Source organism: Callorhinus ursinus, unplaced genomic scaffold (assembly GCF_003265705.2).
Source record: "Callorhinus ursinus isolate GAN/ISIS: 27379988/994484 unplaced genomic scaffold, GSC_fseal_2.0 scaffold40, whole genome shotgun sequence".
NCBI classification, from domain to species: domain Eukaryota; kingdom Metazoa; phylum Chordata; class Mammalia; order Carnivora; family Otariidae; genus Callorhinus; species Callorhinus ursinus.
Window position 1 is genome coordinate 9,389,883 of NW_027397102.1, and position 8,064 is coordinate 9,397,946.

The 8,064-nt window shown below is 41.7% G+C and overlaps 1 pseudogene; it reads right to left on the bottom strand.

Moving 5' to 3' along the window:
* Window positions 1-338: 338 nt before the first annotated feature.
* On the bottom strand, window positions 339-2,002 carry LOC112809977 (keratin, type II cytoskeletal 8-like; annotated as a pseudogene).
* Between the last annotated feature and the right edge of the window lie 6,062 nt (window positions 2,003-8,064).

Genomic DNA, 8,064 nt, shown 5'->3' on the forward strand with positions numbered 1-8,064 from the left:
ACTATTTGCATTCTTACCACCACTCCTGAAACAGTCCTTGTTCTGTTACTGAAATATATGAAACTTACTGAAACTTTGTACTTATTCTATTTCTTTGTGTGTGTCAAGAGGGATTGGCAGAACCATCTGAGGCTTTATTTAGGAAAAGACACTTGAATTGGCTTTTAGTTTGGGGCATGGGTAAGAGGGCAGTAGACTCCCCACAAGGGTAAGCTGAGGACTGGGGCTGAGCCTCAGGTGGGTCTCCTATTTCTGAAGCTCCCTTGCATAGTTCCTTCCCCCAAAGGCTCTATGGAAGCCACAGGAGTGGAGAGACTGGAAGAAACCATAGTAGCTGTTCACTTGGACAGGACATAAGATGACTTGGACACCAGGTTCCCATCATGAGTCTCGATCTTCTTCACAACTACGAGGAGGAGCTGGCATGGCTGAAGGAACCAGAGCCCCCACAAGAGTAAAGCTGGACTGGAAGGAATTCAGGCCATAGTTGAGGTCAGGGCTTGTGAGACCCCCAAAGGCCAATCACAGCCCTCCTGAGTAGTCACTGATGGTCTTAATATGGATACGCTTGCCTTGCATCCCAGACTCCAGTTGGCTCTCCTCAGCCTCCAGCAGTTTGCATAGGTGGCGATCTTGATGCCCAGGACCAGCTTAACATTCATGATCTCCTGCTACTAGCCAGTTAACATGCCATGTCCTACTTGGCGCACTGAAGGGCATCCTTCAGCTTGACCAGCTTGGCATTAGTATCCTTAATGGCTTGCTCCCCACACTGCTCAGTATCAGTGTTGGTGGCCTCCAGGGAAGCCCTCTGGCCTTTGAGCAACCCCGATCACAGCCTGGAGTTGCCTGGTGTTCCAGCTCATCTTGGAAATCTCCATCTTCATGGGACAGAGGTCATTCCCGTGCTTCCCAGCCAATGTCTGAAGCTCTTCATACTTGATTTGGTACATGGTCTCAGCCTCAACTCAGGTGTGGTTGGTGATCTCCTCTTACTGAGCCTTGACCTCAATGATGATGAAGTCCAGGTCTAAGGAGTGGTTGTTGTCCATGGAGAGCACCGTAGACATATCCAAGATCTGAGATTGCAGCTCACAGAAATTTTAATACAGCTGCCTTAAGAAGCTGATCTCATGGGACACCTGGATGGCTCAGTCAGTTGAACATCTAACTCTTGTTTCTGCGCAGGTTATGATCTTGTGGTGGTGGTGGGATTGGGGTCCCTCAGCTCTTTGTTCTGTGGGGAGTCTGCTGGATATTTTTCTCCTCCCTCTGACACTCCCCCCACTTGTGCATGCTCTCTCTCTCTCAAATAAATAAATAAATAAATAAATAAATAAATAAATAAATCTTAAAAAAAAAAAAAAAGAAGCTGATCTCATTGGTCAGCCCTCCCAGGCAGGACAAATTCATTCTCTATGTCTGCATGCTCTTTGATCTCCTTCTACTTATTCTTGAAGTCCTCCACCAGCCCCGGCATGTTGCCAAGCTCCACCTCCATCTTCAGCTTCTCCTGGCCCAGGGTGTCCCACTGTCATCAAAAGTTATTGATGTAGTTCTCAAACATGTCCATGTTGCCCCAAGATGCTTCCTGCTGTTGCAGGAGGCTCCACTTGCTTTCCAGAATTTTGTTCTGCTGCTCCAGTTGCCACACCCTGTCAATGAAGGAGGCAGACTTGTTGAGGGTCTTGATCTGCAACTTCTCATGGGTGCAAACAGCCTGGATGTTGGGGTTCACCTCCAGGGTAAGGGGGCTCAACAAGCTCTGGTTCACTGAGACAGCTGTGATGTCCCCACATTCCTGGTCCCACTGTAGCCCCTGGCCATATTCATGCTGGTGCCCAGACCATCCCTGAAGCTGCTTCTGCTGCCCATCTTGGAGAAGGCCAAGTAGCTGGTGCAGGCACCAGGCTCAATCATGTATAAGCGGCTGCTGAAGCCCTGGGTGTTGGAAGTGGTCACCAGTCTCCAGGTAAGACTTCTGGGTCACACTGATGGACATAGTGGAGGCTGGAGTGGAGGAAAGTAGGCTGAACCTGACCGAGGTTTGAGAAGGAGCCAAGAAACTGCTTTTAGGTGGGGACTTACTCTATTTCTTCTTCTAGGTAGTTTTAAGACACTAAGCAAAACAGTACACATGCACATTCAATGCACCTATTTCTTATCTATGCATCATTTATGGAATATTTCTATCTTTATCAGTCTCTAATACATAATGAAAACTGCAAAAGCAGATACCTGACATGTTAGTAAATAATGGACAATAGAATAAAAGCAAGATGTCATCATGTATGGACAAAGGGGGGCAGCATAGTATAGAAACAAGAATATTAGAGTGTAATCAAATTATGAGGCCTGTTGAGAGTTGAGTTAAGCGATTCCATGGTATTGCTGCCTCATTATCCATTCTATTAGGCCAAGCAGCCTGCAGAATTCAGGGACTTTATTTTTTTTTTAAGATTTTATTTATTTATTTGAGAGAGAGAGAGAACGAGAGATAGAAAGCATGAGAGGGAAGAGGGTCAGAGGGAGAAGCAGACTCCCTGCTGAGCAGGAAGCCCGATGTGGGACTCGATCCCGGGACTCCAGGATCATGACCTGAGCCGAAGGCAGTCGCTTAACCAACTGAGCCACCCAGGCGCCCAAGAATTCAGGGACTTTAAACTGACACTAGCCCCATCATACACGAGCATGCCCTAGATATCAGCCCACAGAGTCACAAGCCAATGTGAATTCCTGATACGACTTCACCAACAGCCCTTGTGATCAAGTATCTTCTGCCTCTCAATGCCTTTATGCCTTATGTGACACCTAGATAAGACCCCCATGGGGCTTAATAAAGTCCCAATGTTTGGTATGAATTGACCAATCCAGGCCTAGCCCAAGAACCCCAAAGCACTCCACCCACAGGCTCTAATAAAATTATGTTCCCCAGGGTTTGCCTTTCTCTCTGTTTGCACTGTGCATTTACCTCCCTGTCCCTTGAGCTGTGCTGTGTACTTCCTCCAGGACCTATGAGTAACAGATTTCTCCATTTCAGTGTCTTGTGTTTGTTGTTGAACCTAGGCACCCTGTGCTTCACTTTAATAAAGTCATAACAAGTTCCTAGTTCCATCTCTGATTTTGAGAAAAGTCCTTCATTCTCTCTGAGTCTTTGGAGGTCAGAATAATGGAGTTCCCCAAACTTTCTCAGTTCATGGCATCTTAGTATGTCAGTAATCTGCCTGGATGTTGGGGTCCACCTCCAGGTTAAGGGGGTGCCCTCTTTAATACCCATCACCAGGCTAACCCATCCCCCACCCCCTATTTTTAACATTCATTTTTGTAGTTACTATAGGAGTATCAGTATACACATCATATTAGTCAGCTGTCAATTATAGACCGGTGGAAGTTAAATGGATCCAGAGGGAATCTTTCAAGTTTGTTGAACTTGGACTAGTACCCTTAGGTCAAAGAAAGCACCTAACACTCCTGTTTATCAAGTAGTTAGGTCTAAACAACATAATAAATGCCCTAACAGCTGTTTGAGAAAACAGTAGGTATGGATGGAAATAAAAAATAATAATATTTTGTTTTATTACTATACAACCAGAATTACTTACTAACAAAATAAGTGTGCCTAGGGTGCCTGGGTGGTTCAGTTGGTTGAGCGACTGCCTTCGGCTCAGGTCATGATCTTGGAGTTCCGGGATCAAGTCTCGCATCGGGCTCCCTGCTCAGTGGGGAGTCTGCTTCTCCCTCTGACCCTAACCCCTCTCATGTGCCTTCTCTCTCTCATTCTCTCTCAAATAAATAAAATCTTAAAAAAATAAGTGTGCCTATTAGACACTGTACAACTTCTTTTTTTAAAGATTTTATTTATTTATTTGAGAGAGAGAGAGAGAACATGAGTGGGGGAGAGGGGCAGAGGGAGAAGCAGACTCCTCGCCAAGAAGGAAGCCCATTGTGGGGCTTGGTCCCAGGACCCAGAGATCATGACCTGAGCCAAAGGCAGATGCTTAACCAACTGAGCCACCCAGGTTGTCCAATATTGTACAACTTCTTAAACCCTGCAATTAGATCTTCTCCCATTCTGTGGGTTGCCTCTTTGTTTTGTTGACTGTTTCCTTTGCTGTGCAGAAGCTTTTTATCTGGATGAAGTCCCAAAAGTTCATTTTTACTTTTGTTTCACTAGCTTTTGGAGATATATCTTGAAAGAAGTTGCTGTGGGTGATCTTAAAGAGATTACTGCCTATGTTCTTCTCTAGGATTTTGATGGATTCCTGTCTCACATTGAGGTCTCTCATCCACTTTGAGTTTATCTTTGTGAATGGTGTTAGAGAATGGTCGAGTTTCATTCTTCTGCATGTAGTTGTCCAATCTATCCAGCATCATTTATTGAAGAGACTGTCTTTTTTCCATTGCATGTTTTTTCCTGCTTTGTCGAAGATTATTTGACCATACAGTTTAGGGTCCATATCTGGGTTCTCTATTTTTTTCCATTGGCCTATATGTCTGTTTTTGTGCCAGTACCATGCTGTCTTGGTGATCACAGCTTTGTAATATAGCCTGAAATTATGCAACGTGATGCTCCCAATTTTGTTTTTCTTTTTCAACATTTCCTTGGCGATTCGGGGTCTTTTCTGATTCCATACAAATTTGAGGATAGTTTGTTCCAGCACTTTGAAAATTGTCATTGAAATTTTGATCGGGATGGCATTGAAGGTATAGATTGCTCTGGGTGGCATAGACAATTTAACAATATTTATTCTTCCCATCCATGAGCATGGGATATTTTTCCATCTTTTTGTGTCTTCTTCAATTTCTTTCATGAGTGTTCTGTAGTTCCTAGAGTATAGATCCTTTACCTCTTTGGTTAGGTTTATTCCGAGTTATCTTATGGTTTTTGGTGCTATTGTAAATGGAATCGTTTCTCTAATTGCTCTTTCTACAGTTGCATTGTTAATGTATAAGGAAGCAACTGATATCTGTGCAATGATCTTGTATCCTGCCACATTACTGAATTGCTCTATGAGTTCTAGTAATTTGGGGGTGGAGTCTTTTGTGTTTTCCACATAAAGTATCATGTTGTCTGTGAAAAGAGAGAGTTTGACTTCTTCTTTGCCAATTTGAATAATTTTATTTCTTTTTGTTGTCTGATTACTGTTGCTAGGGCTTCTAGTACTATGTTGAACAATAGTGGCGAGACTGGGCATCCTTGACGTGTTCCTGATCTTAAGGGAAAGACTCTCAGCATTTCCCCATTGAGGATTATATTCACTGTGGGTTTTTCATAGGTGGATTTTATGAACTTGAGGAATGTTCCCTCTATCCCTATACTCTGAAGAGTTTTAAACAGGAAAGGATGCTGTATTTTGTCAAACGATTTTTCTGCATCAATTGAGAGGACCATATGTTTCTTCTCTCTCCTCTTATTAATGTGTTCTATCACATTGATTGATTTGCGAATGTTGAACCACCATTGCATTCCCACTTGGTCGTGGTGGATAATCCTTTTAATGTATGGTTGGATCCTATTAGCTAGGATTTTGTTGAGGATTTTTGAATCCATATTCATCAGGGATATCAGTCTGAAATTCTCCTTTTTTATGGAATCTTTGCTGTTTTGGGGATTAAGGTAATGCTGACCTCATAGAATGAGTTTGGAATTTTTCCTTCTGTTTCTATTTTTGAAACAGCTTCAGGAGAATAGGTATTATTTCTTCTTTGAATGTTTGGTAGAATTCCCTAGGGAATCCATCAGGCTCTGGACTCTTGTTTTTTGGGAGGTTTTTGATTACTCCCTCAATCTCATTACTGGTTATTGGTCTATTTGGGTTGTCAGTTTCTTCCTGTTGCAGTCTTGGCAGCTTATAGGTTTCCAAGAAGGCATCCATTTCATCCAGATTGCTCAGTTTATTGGCATATAGTTGTTGATAATAATTTCTAATAATTGTTTCTATTTCCTTGGTGTTAGTTGTGCCCTCTCCCCTTTCATTCATAATTTTATTAATTTGGGTCCTTTCTCTTTTCTTTGGGATAAATCTGACTAGTGGTTTATAGATTTTATTAATTCTTTCAAAGAACCAACTTCTAGTTTTGTTGATCGATCTACTGTGCTTCTAGTTTCTCATTCATTGATCTCTGCTCTAATCTTAAATATTTATCTTCTACTGCGTGGCTTAGGCATCATTTGTTGCTTTCTCTCTAGTTTTTTAAGGTATAGAGTTAGTTGATGAATTCAGGATTTTTCTATTTTTTTGAATGAGGCTTGGATGGCTATGTATTTCCCACTTAGGACTGCCTTTGCAGTATCCCATAGGTTTTGGACCGATGTGTCTTTGTTCTCATTGATCTCCATGAATTGTTTAAGTTCTTCTTGATTTCCTGGTTGACCCAAACATTCTTGAGCAGAGTGGTCTTTAACTTCCAAGTGTTTGAATTTCTGCGAACTTTTTTCATGTGATTGAGTTCCAGTTTTAAAGCATTGTGGTTTGACAATATGCAGGGAATAATCTCAGTTGTTTGATATCAGTTGAGACCTGATTTGTGACACAGTATGTGGTCTATTCTGGAGAAAGTTCCATGTGTGCTCGAGAAGAATGAGTATTCTGTTGTTTTAGGGTGAAATGTTCTACAAATATCTATGAGGTCCATCGGGTCCAGTGTATCATTCAAAGCTCTTATTTCTTTATTGATTTTCTTCTTAGATGATCTGTCCATTGCTGAGAGTGGAGTATTGAGGTCTCCTACAATTAATGTATTGTTATCAATATGACTTTTTATTTTGGTGAACAGTTGCCTTATGTAGATGGCTGCTCCCATGTTGGGAGCATAGATATTTACAGTTGTTAGATCTTCTTGTTGGATAGACCCTTTAAGAATGATATAGTGTCCTTCTGTATCTAACTACAGACATTAGTTTAAAATTTAATTTATCTGGTATAAGAATTGCTACCCCAGCTTTGTTTTGAAGTCCGCTGGCATGGAAGATAGATCTCCATCTCTTCATTTTCAGTCTGGATGTATCTTTAGGTTCAAAATGAATCTCTTGTAGACAGCATATGGTTGGGTCCTGTCTTTTTATCCAATCTGCAACCCTGTGCCATTTTATGGGAGCATTTAGGCCATTCACATTGAGAGTGATTATTGAAAGATATGAATTAATTGTCATCACATTGTCTGTGAATACCTTGTTTTTATAGATTGTCCCTGTACATTTCTGTGGTATATCATTATCTTGGGGTCTTTTTCCTTTTATAGACCCCCTCTTAATATTTCTTGCAAGGCCTGCTTAGTGGTCACATAATCTTTCAGTTTCTGTCAGTCTTGGAAGCTCTGCATCTCTCCATCCATTCTAAATGACAGCCTTACTGGATAAAGTATTCTTGACTGCATGTTCTTCTCTTTTAGTACACTGAATATGTCTTGTCAGGCCTTTCTGGCTTGCCAGGTCTCTGTGGATAGGTCTGACGTTATTCTGATGTTCCTCCCTCTGTACATAAGGTATCTCTTCCCCTAACTGCCATTGAGATGGTTTCCTTGGTTCTAAGATTTGTGAGTTTTACTATTACATGCCGGGGTGTTGGCCTGTTTTCCTTGGGAGGGGTCCTCTCTGCCTCTAGGACACGAATGTTTGTTTCATTTCCCAGATTAGGGAAGTCCTCTGCTACGATTTGCTCAAATATATCTTCTAGTCCTCTCTTTCTCTCCACTCCCTCCGGGATTCCAATAATTCTGACATTGGAATGCTCCATGTTGTCACTTATTTCTCTGATTCTATTTTCATGGATTCTGAGTTGTTTTTCCCTGGCCTCCTCTTTTCCCTTTTTATCTATTAAATTGTCTTCCAGGTCACTTATCCATTCTTCTGCCTCACTTTCCCTAGCTGGTAGATTATCTAGATTGGATTGGATCTCATTGATAGCATTTTTAAGTTCTGCCAATTCAGCTTTCGTTTCTACCCTTAAAGACTCTGTGTTGCCATTAATTGATATCTCCATTCTAGCTATTGTATTCACAATTGCTAGCCTGAATTCCATCTCCAAAATCTTGGTTATACCTGCATCCATTTGTAAATCTGCA